A 19,544-nucleotide genomic window follows, 5' to 3' on the forward strand; every position below is an offset into this window, starting at 1 on the left:
AATTACTACAGAAAATAACATAATTTTATGAGAAGATACTGTATGTTTGCATGCTGTTATTCTTGCATATCTAAATGAATCCAATCAGATTGTGAAATTCATTTCAGATTATAAGAAGTTCTGAATCCTAAATGTTTCAGTCTGATTCATACTGTATGTGCATGTTTTCCAAACAATATTCAGCACATCACTTTGCAACTGAAGATTTTCTCCAAAAAGTACCTTTGGTTTTTAAAACCTACAGATACAATGTACTTTCATCAATGGTACAATTCTGATCCATGAAGGTAGCACTACAGTGACAGGACACTTTGCACCTTAACAGTGTCAAATGAGTTCCTTCAAGAACTATTTAAAGGCATTTTGCTATATCCAAAATAGATTAATTTATTTTCAGTAAATATAAAACATCAAACACATTTTTAAACAATGTTTTTAAAATAGTTTATTTTTGTGTAAATGCACCTTTTCCATTTACAATAAAGAATAAAAAACACTTTAACATAAATCAAAAGATCAATTTTTTTCTAAACATTTCACAACACTTTTCACAAAAAATGTTACAGCAGTACATTCTCCCACGTACAATATAAAACATATTTTTCTCCAATTTTTACACAATACCTTTGTAATCACTTAAAAGTTCATTTAATTTACTTAACTTTAAAATATTAATAGAATTATGCAAAAGTATGTAACGAGATATGCACAATGTTTGATTAGTTTTACAATACTAAAATGTCTGCATTAACACTTTGCATACGCAAGACCTTTGCCAGCTCACGTGTGCAGTGGAAAGCAAACGCCAAAAGGTGCCGATATCAATAATGAAACTATTTATCAAAAAAAGCTAGTAAAATGTTTATTAAAAATGCCTTTAATGTTTAGTTAACAATACCTATAGTTTTATGTTTAACCAGTTGTTTCGTTTTATAGAACTAAATAATTCATGTTTACGAGTTTCTTTAAACATATGCCTTTAAATGATGATTCATGTTTTAATATGGAAATGATTCATAAAATCACTTTGCCTTTCCAGTAATGTTTATTTTCATAGATACTGTAATAAAGGAGGAGTTGTCCAACACTTACAGTATGTAACTTTTATGTACCTTTACAATTATGTACCTTCATTTCAATTGTACCATAAAAGATACAGAACTGTATTATAAGAGGTTTTTTCTGAACCATATAAGGTACAATTTTTACAAAGGTACAAAACTGTTCCTTAAGGAACATTATTTGTACCACCTTGTACCTTTTTTTTCTGAGAGTGTGTAATATTAGCTACAGTACTGCTTTAATGGCATGTCTAAAAGGACAGCTGACATATATTAGGTTGAAAACAGTTGGGTCAAAGGTGAGACCTTAAATGCAGGAAAAGTGTCTACTTTAATGTTTCATATACCTTTTGTCAAAATAAAATGTTAAAATATGAGTAAAATAATGTCCCATTGTCAAGCAGAGTATTCATTTAAAATGAAACTAAATGTGTATTCTGACCTGTACTTTGTAATATATAAAAGATTAAGTGATCAAACTACATTTTATTATATTTGAAAAGAATAGAAGTTGCTGAGAAATGGGTAAAACCTAGTAGTTTGAAATGGTTTGACCAAGGTAAATAAAATGTATACTCACTCAATAATTATTATAAATAAAATAAGGTCATCAAAATCTTATGTGACAACTTTAGCATGTACCAATCCCAGTACACTACTATGTAAGTTTCTTGTCTTTCATTTAATGATAAAGCTGGTCTACCTTGACCTTCTGGCATACTTTCATATTATCCAACTCCATCTACAGTATGACCGGCTTACTTAGACAGGCCACTGTAATGTGGGTTGTGCGTATGTAGTGACGGAGGAGCGCTTCAGTGCTACCAAGCTGGCGCATATAACCAGGTCTCGGTAATAGATATGGGACTTCTCAAGCTAAATAAATGCACAGTGATCTGACATTTTTGGCCAAGCTCTAGTTCTGGGCTCGCAGGAAAAATCACATCCGCTGTGTGACCCTCTGACAAACCCCATATTGTTTAGGTCAATCGCAGGGGTCAGATCTCATGGGATCGAATCGCTAGAAGGAGAGATTTCCAGCAGAAACACTAGGGAACCTGTATGTAGGGCACTCCTACACACTGAAAATCTGCATTGACACATGAAAGAGATACAATTGCGCCTGCTCCTCTCCTCAAGGCAGTGTGGCAGAGCATAGGAGCTTAAGAGGAACACACAAAGAAGCTAGCAGAGACTATGCTTGTAGGTAATCTGGCTCATTTAGGGACAGTTAACCAGCATTTGATAGAGCATTATGAAAAGATGCCATTACATCCGCAAAGACACTATGATGAGATTTAAACGGGCTTCCTTTCTTTTGTCTTAGCTAGAATTGTATGAGTATATGAGGCTTCAACCCACTCAAAAACTGAATCATCGAACCTGAAACGCAGCTCACAGCTCACAAAAAATATTCCAGCATCTTTCATCATGCTTTTTTGTCTTGCAAGGCTAAACAGTAATGATTTCCTATGCTGGTCAAGTCAGAGCTGTTCAGAATTTTCAACTTAAAGTGCAATTTAAAGGCTTAACAAGGTTAATTAGGGTAACTAAGTTAGGTTAATTAGGCAAGTAATTCAGTCATTTGTTCTGTAGCCACACAAAAATTACATATATTTCTTAAGAGGGCTAATTATATTGTTTGTTTTTTTAAAGTTTATTCCTGTCAAACTGAAATAATTGTTCATAATAATCTTCACGGAATTGGTCCATGAATCACGGATCAACTATGATCTGTTACGCACCTGTTTTTGAGAACCCTTGTTGAGAACCTCACAAGTAATTGAATTTGGAATATACTGAGGTAGAGCTGACCTACAATGGTTCCAATATTCCAGTCAATGTGTGCTTACGTATTGTTTACAGTCTTAAATCTCTCACACAAAAATCTCCTGCCAAACTAAAATAAAATTGTTTTCTTCATAAGTAAAATAACTGCCCTGTTAATCATCACAGGAAATATTTGAAAAATAATTTCAGAACAATATTGTTGTGTAATAACAGTGAAATGATATAAGCATCTTTTTTGTTGTTATCTGAAACCAGTTGAGAGTTTCTTGCTGAAATGTCCACCCTACTTTAATCTTCATCATCAGGTAATGTAGATGCTGGACTTAAGCAGCAAATTTTAATTTACCCATACAAAGGGCTTTTTAGCTGCTGTCAGAGCTTTCCTTGCATTTTAACACCTCCCTTTCTTCATATATTCAATCCTTTTTTTCCTGTGTCATTTCATTTTATTACACATAACTTAATTTCTAAACTGAATCGTTTGTTTTTGATTCCTCTGATTGTTACTGATGTCTGGTGAAATTTTCTGTAGAAACCCAGTGAATGGCACAAGATCTATTACACATCTGTTTTTGCTGCACCAATTGTAGTTTGCTGAGACGCTCATGTTTGGGCCGAGGCATCCTTGTTAAGATCCACACAAATAACTGAATTCAGAATAGAGGTACAATAGTTCTAATATTCTAGTCAACGTTTGCTTACGTATGTCTTAAATCTCACACATAAAAATCTCCTGCCAAACTACAATAATTTTATGAAGATAAAATAAAATTTTCTTCACAAGTAAAATAATATGAAATAACTGCTCTGTTAATCATCACAGGAAATATTTTAAAAAATATTTCAGAACAATATCGTTGTGTAATAACAATGAAATGACACCATATGATTCATATGGACCATATGAAATGGTCAATATGAATTATGGATCAACTATGATCTGTTACACACCTTTTGTAGTTTGCTGAGACACTCATGTTGGGCCCAGGCATCCTTGTTGAGAACCACACAAAATTGAATTTGGAATATACTAAGGTAGAGCTGACCTACAATTGTTCCAATATTCTAGTCGATGTGAGCTTACGTTTGTTTTATAGTCTTAAATCAGACACAGAAAGTTCTCTCCCATTGACCTCTCTAACCTCATGCTCTGAGATAAACCTTTTCTAAATGATGTACTGCCATTGATCAAATATAGTTTCTTGGTCTTCCACACTTTGCTTTTGTAGAAACACAGGGAGCTGTTAAACCTTGACTATCACGGTCACAGGGCACTGCCAAAAGAGTGCTGATTTATGGGACGTGAAAGGAGTCAGGCAAACACCAGCTGCTGCAACTATCGCTGAACCATGACTGGGTCAACAGAGGTTGCGATGGCGGTATGACAAGTATGACGTACGTAACGGTTTGGTTTTGGTTACAGCCACCTTGCAACATCATGTCACTCCACTGTGCCAAGTTGAAAAAAGAACAAGCAAAAATGTTTGAGAGGTGGCAGCAATGCTGTTCCAATTACAGTGGATTTGAATCACGGTCACTTACATAATCTGCTTAATTAAAAGCACAGCTGTTGCTAGGTGTTCAGACATCTCAGATGAAACATGGTTTGTTCCCATGCTATGTCAAGTATTTGTGATATGTGACCACAAGCTTTCAGGTAGAGATCTGGTAGTTCCGCTCACTCTCCAGTGCAAGACACGTGTCCCTCATTGCCCCCCTTTCTAATGACGACTTTCTGGGATTCCGATTTCACTTTAATGTGGACTTTTGCAGGGCTGTGTCACAAATTTTAACCAGCTGTTAGATTTCCTCAGGTAAGTGTGAGTAAATATGGTATTGACTTCAAATAGACACTCATAGTAAGCTGGGAGCCAAAGATGAGCAGGATGAGAAGCCAAGAATGAGATGGCAAGAATTGTCAGCAAAACATTTTCTATAATTGAAACGATTACCCATGCTGGCATCATTTGAAACTGTTATAAATCTCATTTCAAATTTAATTACAAATAATGACTCAGAGCAAACTATTACAAGGAAAATCCACTTTTAACAATCATGATTTACAAATTGTTGGATTAAGAACAAACAAATGAGTAGCAAATGCCATTAAATGGTATTAAATTTCTAATGACTTAGGCAGAACTCAACATGTGTTTTTGAAGGATTGCATGTCTTCTGTCTTGCCTGTTTTTAAAGGCGTCCCTCAGGGGTTTGTTTTGGGAGCAATTTAATATATTTTTTGTATATTAATAATATCTGGGATAACATACCTGGTATCATCTGTATGCCGATGACATTGCTGTGGCGCGATTTCTGACAGATTGGTGTTTATTGTGAATGCAAATGTAATGTAAAAAAAAAATGTAAAAAAAAGGATCAAATTATGTCAGATCCTCAAGAAAATCTGAAACATCACCTCCAGTAAGTTAGTATGACATATTCACAACTATCACTGTGCAATAGTGGAACGTGCAATATTGCAATGGGTTAGCTAGCTAGCAATGCCAGATGTGAACTTTTAAAATTGTAACAATAACAACACGAATGCTAGAAATATAATGTTGATTAGTTGTTTTCATGGCACTTGCATTATGGATAAAATCTAGTTTTAATGGCAATACTACTTTTGAATAGATATGAATACAGGGAACAGTGTATTAGCGAGCACCACCATGTTCTATGGAAAGTGAAACAAGAAAAGGACAGAACTGGCTCTTTCTGCAGATGAAAGTGAGGATTGTGATGGGTTTTAGTGATCATGAGCATGATGCAGATTGGACATTTGATAAGAGCAGTGATGGAGATAGTTCAAGTAAGTTAGCTCTGAGACAAATAAGACAGGCGTAGTGTCACAGAGACAAACTCCGTGATTCCCTCCTCTGACCAGCAGAGGGAACCCTTACCTCAATTTTAACAGACAGTTTCTCTCTTCACTACATTTCCCATCTACCCCGTACCTGCAATGATTACTGGTCCAGCTGACATCACTCCGCCATCTATTTAAGCAGACTGGTTTGTCTTACTCTTTGCGAAGTCTTGTTTGGATCTTGTTGACATTTCTGAGCGTTATATCCTGTTTCGATTCTCATGTTGTGACCCTGCCTTCCTACTGTTTACGATTGTTTGCTGCCAGCCCTGACCATTTGCCTGTTGATGACCACAATTCTGTTTCTCTGCCTTTTCTGACTACGATCATAATAAAACTTGCACGATGGACCCCAACCCTTGTGACGAATCATTACAGAAGACTTCGCCTAGCTACGATCCAGCGACTATCACTCACTTGTCCTCAGCACTATCTACACAGGCAAGTCAACTCGCCGCACATCATCATCAGCTGAAAAACCTGACGTCACTCACAGAGGAAGCGGTGAAGGCGCTCCAGAACCTGCATATCTCGCCGCCGGCTGCCACCATGGCATCAACAAACACCCCATTACACCCGCCATAGTGACACCATCTCAAGTGCGTCCTTTACCGACGAAGTGTAAAGGATTTTTACAGCAGTGCTCCATCTTTGTCAGTCAACAACCCATGCTCTTTACAACGGACGCCGGTAAGATTGCTTTTGTTTTCTCCCTGCTAACGGGCAAGGCATTGGAATGGGCTACGGCGATGTGGAAGGAGGATAGCACCGCTTTCCCTTCGTTTAAGGATTTCTCAAAGCGTTTTAGTGAGGTGTTTGATCATCCTAGAGAGGGGAGAAGCGCTGGCGATCAGCTATTGGAATTATCGCAGGGAAAAATGACCGCTGCTGAATACGCTCTCACCTTTCGCAAGCTCGCTGCACAGACTGTGTGGGTGGAAGACACGCTCAAGTCATTGTTTAGAAGGGGATTGAATCATGAACTACAATCCGAGCTGGCATGTCGTGACGAAGGAAAGGATCTGAAGCAGTTTATGGCACTGACTATTCAGATTGATAACCTCGTCAGAGCTTGACGACGACAAGTTCCCCACAGTTCTTACCGAATGTCCGTCCATGTTGCCACTGATGAATCCGAACCCATGCAAGTGAACTCCTATCATCTCTCCTCTGAAGAACGAAATTGTCGCTTAACACAACGACTTTGTCTTTATTGTGGTCAACCAGATCATCTTCGATGTCCTTCACGATGTCCTTTCCTGTCCTTCACGACCAAACCCTGCTTTCCAAGATCGGGCGAGTTTTCCTGCACATTCATTGAATCCTGATATGCGTGTCAACTTACCCATTACCACTGAGATTAATGGACACGAAATAACAACCAAAGCATTGTTAGATTCAGGAGCAGCAGGAAACTTCAGGTCTAAAGATTTTGCATACCGACATAATATACCTTTAACTCACTGTTCCTCTCTTTTGACAGTGGAGGCGATAGATGGATGCCCACTAGGATCTGGACAAATATCACATCTCACGCAAGAACTCAAAATGCAAACCGGTATACACTACACACAGAAACAATCCAATTTTACATCCTTGTAACACCTCACACTCCCATAATCCTTGGACTGCCCTGGCTGCGAAGGCATAATCCAGACATTTCCTGGAGGATGGGACAAATTGTTAAATGGAATGATACCTGTTTTTCTGAATGTATCACACCCATCTCACCACTGTCTGTTCGATCTGTCACAGTCTTTAATGAAGTTAATTATGACATTAACCTCCCACCTGAATATACTGACTTGTCTCTGGCCTTTAGCAAAATCGAAGCCACTAAACTTCCTCCTCATCAGAGCTATGATTGTGCCAGGTATCCACTGCCTCTGGTACCCGCTGCCTTGGAACAACTTAGAACCGCTAAATACTACACCAAACTTGACCTACGGAGTGCATGCAACCTCATCCGCATTCGTAAGGGAGATGAACGGAAATCTGGGTTCTCCACAAGCACTGGGCATTATTAATACCTGGTCATGCCTTTCGCTCTGGTAAACAGTCCATCTGTGTCCAGTCATTTGTTAATGACATTTTCAGAGATTTCCTAAATTGCATAGTCATTGTATATATAGATGACATTCTAGTATACTCTGATACCCTGGAAGAACACATACATCATGTACAAACAGTGCTCAAACGACTCATCGAACATAAACTCTATGCTAAAGCTGAGAAATGGGAATTCCACCAAACATCCACCTCGTTTCTGGGCTACATCATTAGTCATGAAGGTGTGGCCAAGGACGAACGGAAGGTGAACTCAATTCTTAAATGGCCTCAGCCCTCAACCCTGAAAGAACTTTAACGCTTTCTTGGTTTTGCCAACTTTTACCGACGCTTTATTAGAAACTTTAGCTCTGTTGTACAACCCCTAATGTCAATGGTAAAAAAAAAAGGAGCCCACAGTCTACAATGGTCACATCCAGCCACTTAGGCGTTTCAACGACTGAAACAACGGTTCATCACAGCTCCCATTCTACACCATCCCAACCCTGAACACCCCTTCATTGTTGAAGTGTATGCCTCAAATACTGGCGTGGGTGCTATACTGTCACAAAGACAGGGGTCAACTCCCAAATTATACCCTAGTGCCTTCTATTCCAGGAAGCTAAATCCAGCCGAGAGGAATTATGATGTTGGTGATAGGGAACTGTTGGCCATGAAATCAGCCTTTGAAGAATGGTGTCACTGGTTGGAGGGGTCCACCCATCCATTCACTGTTTTGACAGATCATAAGAATCTAGAATATCTAAGAACTACCAAGAGACTCAGTCCTAGGCAAGCACGCTGGTCCCTGTTCTTTACCCGCTTCAAGTTTGTGGTCCCGTATCGTGAGAATATTCTGTCTCCCAGTCTCATTGTTGCTCTCATCCAATGGGACATAATTTTTGAAATTGAACAAGCTAACGCCCAGTTAGAGACCCCAGCGGAATGTCCCACCAATAAGATGTAGGTCCCCGAAAATTTACGGACTAAAGTATTAGAACAAGTACACTCTCTGCCCAGCTCTGGACAACCTGGCATTAATGCTACAGTTCAGTTACTGCAAAACTGTTTTTGGTGGCCATCGTTGCCCAAGGACACCACCACGTTTATCCAACATTGCATAACCTGCAATACTCAAAAACCATCACGACAATTGCCAGCCGGTTTGCTCCAACCTCTCCCCATACCACAATGCCCCTGGTCACACATTGCCACCAATTTCATTACGGATTTACCTACGTCCGACAACTGTACCACCATCCTCACAGTCATCGATAGATTTTTTAAAGCTTGCTGTCTCGTACCTTTACCCAAGCTCCCCACTGCTCTGCATACCACAGAGCACTTTCAAAAATCCTAGACTGATATAACCCCATTTCAATGCATTCTGGGATTTCAACCCCCGCTGTTTCCCTGGTCGGGAGAACCCTCTAATGTCCCAGCAGTAGATGATTGGCTACTCAGAAGTGAGGTAACTTGGAACCTAGCTCATACTTATCTACAGCCTGCCATTCGCAGACAGAAAGACCAAGCTGATCGCCATCATCGTTCCAACCCATTACATTCCTGGTCAGTGGGTGTGGTTATCCACCAGAGGTCTGCGCCTTTGATTACCCTGCAAGAAACTCAGTCCCAGGTACGTGGGTCCTTTCCAGATTGATAGACAAATTACACCCATTTCCTTTCGTCTTATCCTGCCTAATCATCATCGCATCTCTCCCACCTTCCATGTCTCTCTGCTTAAGCCCGCTGCTGGCCCCACTGAGGAGGGGGAGGAGGAGTCTGCTGAAAAGGGTCCCTTGCCCACTCTGGTGGATAGCGAGGAGGTGTACCAGGTATGAGAACTACTTGACTCCAGGCGTCGGGGAAGAATTCTTCAATACCTGGTCGATTGGGAGGGGTACGGTCCAGAGGAACACTCTTGGGTAAATGCAGATGACATTCTCGACCCAAATCTTATGGAGTCCTTCCACCTCAATCACCCTGATAAACCGGCCCCTCGATCACGTGGGAGACCCCGTCGCCGCCTACCTCCTCACGCCAGGAGTCGCTCACAGGAGGGGGGCTCTATCACAGAGACAAACTCCGTGATTCCCTCCTCTGACCAGCAGAGGGCACCCTCACCTCATAATTAACAGACAGTTTCTCCCTTCACTACATTTCCCATCTACCCTGTACCTGCAGACTATCTATTTAAGCAGACTGGTTTGTCTCACTCTTTGTGAAGTCTTGTGTGCATCACGTTGACATTTCTGAGCGTTATATCATGTTTCGATTCTCATGTTGTGACCCTGCTTTCCTACCTTTTACGATAGTTTGCTGCCAGCCCTGACCATTTGCCTGTTGATGATCACGATTCTGTTTCTCTGCCTTTTCTGACTACGATCATAATAAAACTTGCACGATGGATCCCAACCCTTGTGACGAATCATTACACGTAGCAAAGTATATAGTATAATATATAAACATTGTTAGCTAGTAGCTACATTGTTCTGATGCATCTGGATTTGTTATTAAATTGTTATAATATTTACTGGAGAAAATATTTATATACACTGTATGTTGTATACATGACAATACAATATTATGTTTGTTTTTAATAATATTCAGCAAAAAAGAATAGAATAAATGAAAGCTGTTGGAATATGGGTTGTTGGAAAGCATGTATTAGCTGTTATTTATAAGTTCTGTGTTCAAGCTTATAATACTGCAACACCAATTGAATCAAAACAAACAAAAAATTATTAATTATAAGAAAAATTCTAAATTAGAAATTTTAAGGTAGATCCACTATTGGGTATTGTTGCATTGTGGCAACATATCATAAAGTACCTTAAAAAAATAAATGTTTCCATTTTTCCATTTTTTATAGATGCGTGCAGTAGAGGGTTAAAGTTGAACTTTATTAACGGGTACTCTTTTATTTTTTAAATCAATCAGTGGTTTTACTTCATATTATTTCTCTCTCAGGTTTTCTAAGTTGGCAGGGTGCTATAATCTTTTTGTTATATTCTAAATTTCAATGGATTTAAAAATGGAAGGGAAATGGTTTTGGATATTATGCCATTTCAACTTGGAATACTTAACCAAACATTTTAAAGTTTTCGTGCTGAAATGTGCTGCAAAGCTACAACTCACGTATCCTTTTTTTGATTATGCTCTAGCACTACTGGGTATTTTGTCTTGTCTTGTGCTTTTTTACATAAATGAACCTATAAGAATGCACTGAATGCATTACTTCAACGGAAAGTTTATCAAAAAAAGCGAAATTCTGTCATGAATTACAGCATTTCTATTCCGTCTAAAATGCATTTAAAGGCTTTACTAGGTTAATTAGGTTAACTAGGCAGGTTAGGGTAATTAGGCAAGTTATTGTATAACAATGGTTTGTTCTGTAGACTATCAATAAAAAAATTAAGCTTAAAGGGACTAATAATTTTGACCTTAAAATGTTTTTTCAAAAAATTAAAAACTGCTTTTATTCTAGCCGAAATAAAACAAATCAGACTTTCTCCAGAAGAAAAAATATTATCAGACGTACTGTGAAAATTTCCTTGCTCTGTTAAACACCATTTGGGAAATATTTAAAAAAGAAAAAAAATATTCAAAGGCGGACTAATAATTCTGACTTCAACTGTGTATGATTTTTTTTCTTTCATCTGTGCAACACAAAATATTGATTAACCAAACTCTGGCCTGTTCTGTGTTGACATCCATATTATTTTTCCCACTATGGAAGTCAATGGATTGCATCAATGGTGACCCATACTCAGAAAATGTGCTCTGGATTTACTGTAACTCTTCCAAGAAAAAACCCGAAGCATTTTGCAGCCATTGCTGCAGTGACCAGGGAGCAATTGGGGGACGTTTGCAGAACCTTTGCACTATACAAAACAGACATATGTACACATACACTCACCAGCCACTTTATTAGGTACACCTGTCCAACTGCTGAAGACAATCTGCTGCAGTTCAAACTGAGCATCAGAATGGGGAAGAAAGGTGATTTAAGTGATTTTAAACATGGCATGGTTGCCAGATGGGCTGGTCTGAGTATTTCAGAAACTGCTGATCTATTGGGATTTTCACGCACAACCATCAACCACAATCATTGTTTACAAAGAAAGGTCCAAAAAAGAGAAAATATGCAGTGAACAGGCGCAAATGCCGTGTTGATGCCAGAGATCAGAGAAGAATAGCCAAACTGATTCGAGCTGATAGAGAGGCAACAGTAACTCAAATAACCACTTGTTACAACAGAAGTATGCAGAAGAGCATCTCTGAATGCACAAAACGTCCAACCTTGAGGCGGATGGGCTACAGCAGCAGAAGACCACAGCGGGTGCCACTCCTGTCAGCTAAGAATAGGAAACTGAGGCAACATTTCACACAGGCTCACCAAAATTGGACAATAAAAGATTGGAAAAACATTGCCTGGTCTGATGAGTCTCGATTTCTGCTGCAACATTCTGATGGTAGGGTCAGAATTTGGCATCAGCAACATGAAACCATGGATGAATCCTGCCTTGTATCAACAGTTCAGGCTGGTGGAGGTGGTGTAATGGTGTGGGAATATTTTCTTGGCACACTTTGGGCCCATTAGTACCAATTGAGCATCGTGTCAACGCCTGAGTATTGTTGCTCACCATGTCCATCTCTGTATGACTACAGTGTACCCATCTTCTGATGGCTACTTCCAGTAGATTAACGTGCCATGTCATAAAGCGTGAATCATCTCAGACTGGTTTCTTAAACATGACAATGAGTTCACTGTACTCAAATGGTCCCCACAGTCACCAGAGCTCAATCCAATAGAGCACCTTTGGCATGTGGTGGAACGGAAGATTCACATCATGGATGTGCAGTCAATAAATCTGCACCAACTGCGTGATGCTGTCATGTCAATATGGACCAAAATCTCTGAGGAAAATTCCCAGTACCTTGTTGAATCTAAGCCAAAAAGGATTATACAGTTCTGAAGCCAAAGCCGTCCAAGCCGGTACTAGTAAGGTGTACCTAATAAATTGGTAAACCCTATGAAGTCAAAAACAAGACCTCATTTGTATAACCAATACATAGCACATAATTTACACTTCTCAGAATATTGAATGCTCAGACTTTTTTTTTTTTTTGATCCTTAAAAATCTTTTTTTTTTTTTTGTCTGAACCAATTATGCTACACACTCTTAGTTCTCCATATACAGAAAAGTATTGCCCTCTCAATTAACAATGAATATTAATGACTACCCCATTTTGTCTTACATGTAGCTGTGTACGGGTCTCTGAAATCGTTTGAAAAGTCTGAATTTTAACACAGTAGCTACTATTGAGAGTAGAATTTAATAATCAGTACAAACCAGGAACAGGCAAACTATCATAAGATATCAAAAATATATCTTTGAATAAGCTGTAAAATTATTACAAATAAACACTTTTGCAAAGTATGCTCCTTCTAAATTATTATTTTTTTCTGTTAATTAAATAAAAACATCTGTTAAATACGGCGCTTAATCTGTATTACATAAGAAAGCACGATCCCTCAATTGTTTTAAACAATATCTTGCATATCCTGTAAATTAATGCATTCAGCTTTGCAGTAAAAGGGATTTAAACATCTTTTAAAAAAAGTCATAAACAGCATCACATTGGTGACTGCACTGAATGGTACAGTGAACACTGCACAGATTGGATTGATTGGTTGTTTGTTTTTGCTCATCAACTTTTACCAGTAAGAAAAAGAAACACAAACTAAACTTGCTGATTAGACCATTTCTGAGTACTCAAATAGAAGATGTCTTTTAATGTTCCAGAAGTTACAAGGTCATCTTCTGGGTCTTGTGTTGGATCTTGCATTGAGGAAACGCTACCCTATATTGGATGCTTGTAACCTGAGCTGAGCATGTGCAGTGGGTCACGTACTGTACTGCAGATCTCAAGGAGGTGTTGCAAGCAGTAGCTCTCACAAACACCAACTCATTCAACATAAGCTGTCATCATGCCTTTCAGTCCTCACAAACAGTTATTAAAATAGAAAGAATGTCATGAAAAATACACTTCTTCTGACAAGCTACCAAACACACAATGTTCTCCAAATCCTAACAGCAATGCAAACCTAGGAGGATTACCTAGCTAGCACATGTCCTTACTTGTTACTGTCTTATCTTATTATAGCTGGCTACACTGGTTCCTTTTTAGTGGGAATGCATGTCTGCTTTTGAAAAAAAAGAGAATGTGGAAAAACTTAGTGTGGTCTTTTCAAAGACTGCAATGCCTTAAAATATTAATTATTCTCTATGTGTGGGATTTGGATCCTACTGTTGTTGTAATGTGGTTTTAATACTGCAAAAGGTATATACTGATACTGATCTTTTTAAAATGAAGTGATTTTTATCTTTGTCTTAACATTTGAAACATATTATATTGCTAATAAAACAATGGACTGCAAATTAAACGTGCTACATTTGGTCCTGGTTTAAGTTAATTTGATTTTTAAATTGACTGTCAATGCCAAAGATAGAAAACAAATGGTTTTATGACAGATTTTTTTATATCAAGACTTACCAAACGTCTAAACCATGCATGTGTGAATAGTTAGTAAACACTCATAGTAGGTATTTGTTAAACTGAAAATTTCTAGTTACTTCAAATTACTACATATGGAAAAAGAGAAAAACAGCAAAAAAACAGCTCCTCTGTTGAATTAGCAACGCTTGTGTTGAAGTATAATAGATGAGAAAAAACAAGCATGCCCTATTCAGATTGCATCTGCCCTGGTGTGCATTTATTTTTCTAAACCAGAGTTTTTTTGCTTTTTTTGGTGCACAACAGTGTTTACATTTATTAAAATCAACTGCACTAACAGAGAATTTGCACCAGACTTTGTTTTAGGTGAAATGAACATGAAAAATCTGAACCCACCAACAAACTCTGAATACAGAAAATGATAGTATGAGTATTACCCACTCGACATTAAATAAGGTCAAACTATTTACCGAGACTTTCTTGAAATCAGCAGTCCTAGAACTGAAGGAATCATGCTGCATGTAAACAGAATAAACCGGCTTATCCAGCACCAATTCCCCTCTTCACCTGCTGATGGATCACCTATGCAGACAAAAACAACTTTTAATCCACATTTAGAATTCACGAAACAACCCTAATATACAGAAGGGTGTACAATAGCTCAAAGGGTGCAGAAGATGTGGTTTAAAAACTACAAATGTTCTATGGTTGACCATGAATTCCCATATTTCCCAAAGAAACCACTTCCCCATAATTGTCCACACGTATCTCAAATCCACATCCATCTTTACCCTTGATCCAATGCCTTGTTAAACAAAACAATAATAGATCCAAACCTGACACACATCTTAGCCTAATCTTCAATTAATCTGTTGTGCTAACTCTAGTTGCTGTAGCAATACAACAGCGTTATTAATATAAACAAATGAAATAATTCAATACTGTAGTAAGTTTTAAAACTAATACAATACACCTGTTTACTGTAGCACACTAAAGTATACTACAGTATTTAATACAGTTTATAAGTTCACAATAGTTACTGTAACATTACAGTATGATATACAGTAATATCTAATGGCAGTTTAATACCTTTATGGTTTAAAAACACTAGCATTCACAAACTACTATAGCATTTATTTATTATCTGGGATGGTGTTTACAATATTTTTAGAGAACTAGTAGGCTAGTCCAATTAAGAAACACTTGCGAATTTGTGCAGTGTAAATAACTCTGATATCAAGTTGTTGAAACAGACGATGAAATAAAAGCGCGTCACATGAAAACAGAACCTCCTCCTCAAAACACCAAATAAAAACACAACAGTAAATGAATCCACATTACCACATTTCCTCGGATTCCTGCTTCTCGCACTGTCCCAAAAACACGCGCCTGACTGTGTGGACCAGCCCTTCACAACATAAACAAACTCCCACTGCAAACATTCACAGAAAAACTAAAGCTTTAGTCGAGGCACAGAACCTGCAGATCCGACTCAATGTGCTTGGAGTATTAACGTTAGCGTTATTACAATTCTAGATAACATTAGAGAGTTAAATCTACGTTGTTTAGATGACTATAGCATAAGAAAGAGGAAACTGTTGCCACGTGACTAAGACGCATATCCAAATTTGTCTCATATCAATTTATTTAGCTAATTAAACAGTTTCCACTGCCGTACACATTACGTGTATTATACGGCTGTTTTAGAAATATGTGGCATAGTGTAGCACGGTAAACATTTTTTTTGTGTTTGTTTGTTTATTTATTTATTTATTAGTTTTAAAACTACCAATCTTATTTAAAAAAATAAACGATAAACCACTACAATAAACTACAATAATAGTAATAGCCTGTACTGTATAATGAGTGTGTGTCCATGTGTTTTTTATTATTAACTCCAAGAAACTGTATAACTTAGAATACAGTAAAAGAGAACAGTTCTTGTACACAATATTCACATTAGATAAACAGGATAAAGAGCAAAACCATTGAAAAGTACATAAAAATAATAATAAAGCAATTAAAAAAGAAAGATAAAAATTCAAATAGCATGAAAGATCTCGTCATATTCAAGACAGAAGCACATTTCTTATTATCAATTAATCTAAGTGATTTAATTAAATGTTCTATTTCACATAAGAAGTCTATAAAAATTAGAATTTTTTAAAGCAACCTGTTTGTGAAAGGGTGCCGCAGTGGGTAGCATGGTCGCCTCACAGCAAGAAGGTTGCTGGATTGAGCCTCAGCTGGGTCAGTTGGCATTTCTGTGTGAAGTTTGCATGTTCTTCCAGTGTTCCCTTTGGTTTCCTCCGGGTGCTCCGGTTTTCCCCACAGTCCAAAGACATGCGGTACAGGTGAATTGAATAAGCTAAATTGGTCGTAGTGTATGTGTGTGAATAAGAGTGTGTGGGTGTTTCCCAGTGTTGGGTTGTGGCTTGAAGTTGGCGGTTCATTCCGCTGTGGGCGACCCCAGCATGTAACGAGCAGACTTGGAACATGCAGACTCTCTTGAGCTTTGAGAAGAAGAAATCTGTAGATTCTGGAACATGCAGAAGTGGAGACTTCTGGAGGTGGTGGTTCTGATGTCGGGAACACGTCGATAAAGGGACTTGAAAGAAAATAGAAAATGAATGAATGAATGTTTGTAAAAGTAAAATTTCCCAGCAAGTATAAGAAAGTTCACAAAGGCTTCTAAAGACCTGTTTTGATTTTCAAAATATCAAATAATGTCCTTAAGGTGCAAATTAACACTCATATTAACCATGGAAAAGCAATATGGACTTAAATCATTCCAAAACATTGATGATGATGCATGAAAAAACAAGTGACAAATGCCTTCACACTTAATTTTACAAAAGGTGCAAATATCAGCACAATATTTGGACAAGAGTGCATTACAGGGGTAAATATTGAGAAATTTTTTAAAGTGCACCTTTTTTATTTTATTAGGAATACAAAATGTATATGGTAATATTGTTTTCCTCCATTGAATGTTAACAAATATAAACCCCCCAAAAAACGCTGTGTATGTGTGTGTGTGCGCATGTGTGTGCGTATGTGACGTGTAAAGAAAACAAAAAATATAATATCTGAACAGAACGTTTTAACAAGTTGTCACAATTTGATCTGATATTAATTATGTATCACTATTTGTGTGTTTTTAAGATAAATAAAACAATGATAATTAAATAATCTAGCAACACAAATGAATCAGACTTTTTTTTTTATTTCAAACAGACTTAAAATGTTTTTTACACCAAATATAATAATTCAAAGATAAAAACTGCTCTGAAAAAATTAAGGTAACTGGTTGCAAACAATTTATATGGGCTGAATTTAAACAAATTAAGCTGAACATTGCTAAATTTAATTGTTTAAATTCAGCCCATATAAATTGCTTGCAACCACTTACCTTATACATTTTGAAAATAAGTTTTTTTTTTCTGGTGTGTAAATATGTCATATTTTGTTTTTTGCTATAATACTAGGCTATAACTACAAATTTTCCTGTCATTTAAAGGGCACCTATTTTACCCCTTTTTCAAGATTTAAGTCTTTTGTGTCTCCAGAATGTGTCTGTAAAGTTTCAGCTCAAAACACTCAACAGATTATTATATTATATTATTATTATACCTTTCAAAATATTGAAATTTTCTTCTCTAAGCAACTTGTAGCTGTTTTTGTTGCTTGTGCCTTTAATGCTAGTTATTCCCACCACATTCCTACGTGCCTGTCAGAGTGTGCCTCAATCTCCACCTCGGCAGCGTCAGATAAAAAGCACAGTGACAGACATGAAGGAAGCAGATCTCACGTAACGTTTGTGAGAAATACTACAGTAAGAACTTTGACAATGATTATTTGATGTGTTTGTTGTGGAGTTAATTCAAGCCTTTCTACAATGATAAGTCACACACAATGTCATTACAAAGTTCACGCACACACACACACAGACACACACATACAGCGGACACACACACAAAGCGCACATTTAACTTTGCACTGTTTTTGCACGATAAATGTGACAGGATACACGTTAATACACACTGCTGTATGGATATCTGTTATGTTAATGTACAAAAGAAACATGATTTAATGTGCACAAATCGGGATTGAATCGGGGCCTTCTTTTATAATTGTACTGACATGCGTCTGTGCTGATAAAGACGGTAAAATTGCTGTAATTCAGCACAAACATGCACTGTTTTAAAATGTTTCAAACTTGTAAAACTCATTCTTGATCAAATTTGATGATGATTGATGACCACAGAGAGCTGAACAGATCTTTTAATCCCGGTTGCTTTGTGCATGTCCTGTCATGCCTATACATGTTACTACGGAGACATGTTAATAAGCGGCTGTCAATCAATTTGGTGGGCGCGGAAACCACACTCCTTTGTCTCATTGCAGTGGGCCTCAAAATGGGAGGGATTTGGATCCTATTTTAACGTCAGGAAATTTAAATATTGGTTTGTATCACACCAAAATGACTGGGAACGCACTATACCTACACAAATTCTGTCCAAACAGCTTATAAAAGAGGATTTTCATCATAGCTGCCCTTTAAATAACCAGGTAAAATACAAAATATCATTGTGAGTATACTACCACAGGTCAAAATGCTTAGAAATACAAAAATATCGAACGAGACTTGTCATCTAACTGTCTTTTAGATGTTTTAGACATTTGTTTTCCCACTGCTTGCTGCAGGTCATTTTCTCAGCGCAGAACACACAGATCAATAAATCAATATTGCGTAACCACAGCAATCCCGGATTTGATTGCAAATCTGCAAGGGCTCACATCTACCCCAAATGAGAAATGATTTTACATAAAAAGCCAAGGTTTGCCTTCTTGAGAATCTTTAACAAAAATCAAAGTTTAACAGCAGAGGTGTGTGTCGAGTCTATCGACGAGTGCGGTCACTGAGGATCTCAGTGTTCCAGCTCCTGATGTTTGTGCAAGAGACAGAGGGAGATTAGCATTCAACAAGGTATCACAACTCATGGCGTAAGCTCTCTCTCTCTCTCTCTCTCTCTCTCTCTCTCTCTCTCTCTCTCTCTCTCTCTCTCTCTCTCTCTCTCTCTCTCTCTCTCGGTTCTTTCTGCCTTCTCCATTCTTATAATGCCTTATAAGGCGGTCTAGATAACATTTTAACCACTGAAAAATTTTCATGTAAATCATACACACGTTTCAAGGGATAAACAGGGCTACATTTTGTAAATCTTGTTTTCTGCATGCTTGTGTTTTGTTTGAGTGTG

At 37.6% G+C, this 19,544-nt stretch overlaps 1 protein-coding gene across 1 annotated transcript in view; it reads right to left on the bottom strand.

Annotated features, from left to right (window-relative positions):
- The window catches only part of sgip1a (SH3GL interacting endocytic adaptor 1a), a 152,085-nt gene extending 136,382 nt beyond the window's left edge, over positions 1–15,703 (bottom strand). Inside the window, exons 1-2 of the mRNA XM_056460021.1 lie at positions 15,628–15,703; positions 14,757–14,868 (exon numbers count right to left, since the gene is read on the bottom strand). The gene's annotated coding sequence lies outside the window, so the exon portion shown is untranslated. The remainder of the gene's footprint in view (positions 1–14,756; positions 14,869–15,627) is intronic.
- Positions 15,704–19,544: the final 3,841 nt, after the last annotated feature.

The sequence above is a fragment of the Danio aesculapii genome, chromosome 6 (assembly GCF_903798145.1).
Source record: "Danio aesculapii chromosome 6, fDanAes4.1, whole genome shotgun sequence".
NCBI classification, from domain to species: domain Eukaryota; kingdom Metazoa; phylum Chordata; class Actinopteri; order Cypriniformes; family Danionidae; genus Danio; species Danio aesculapii.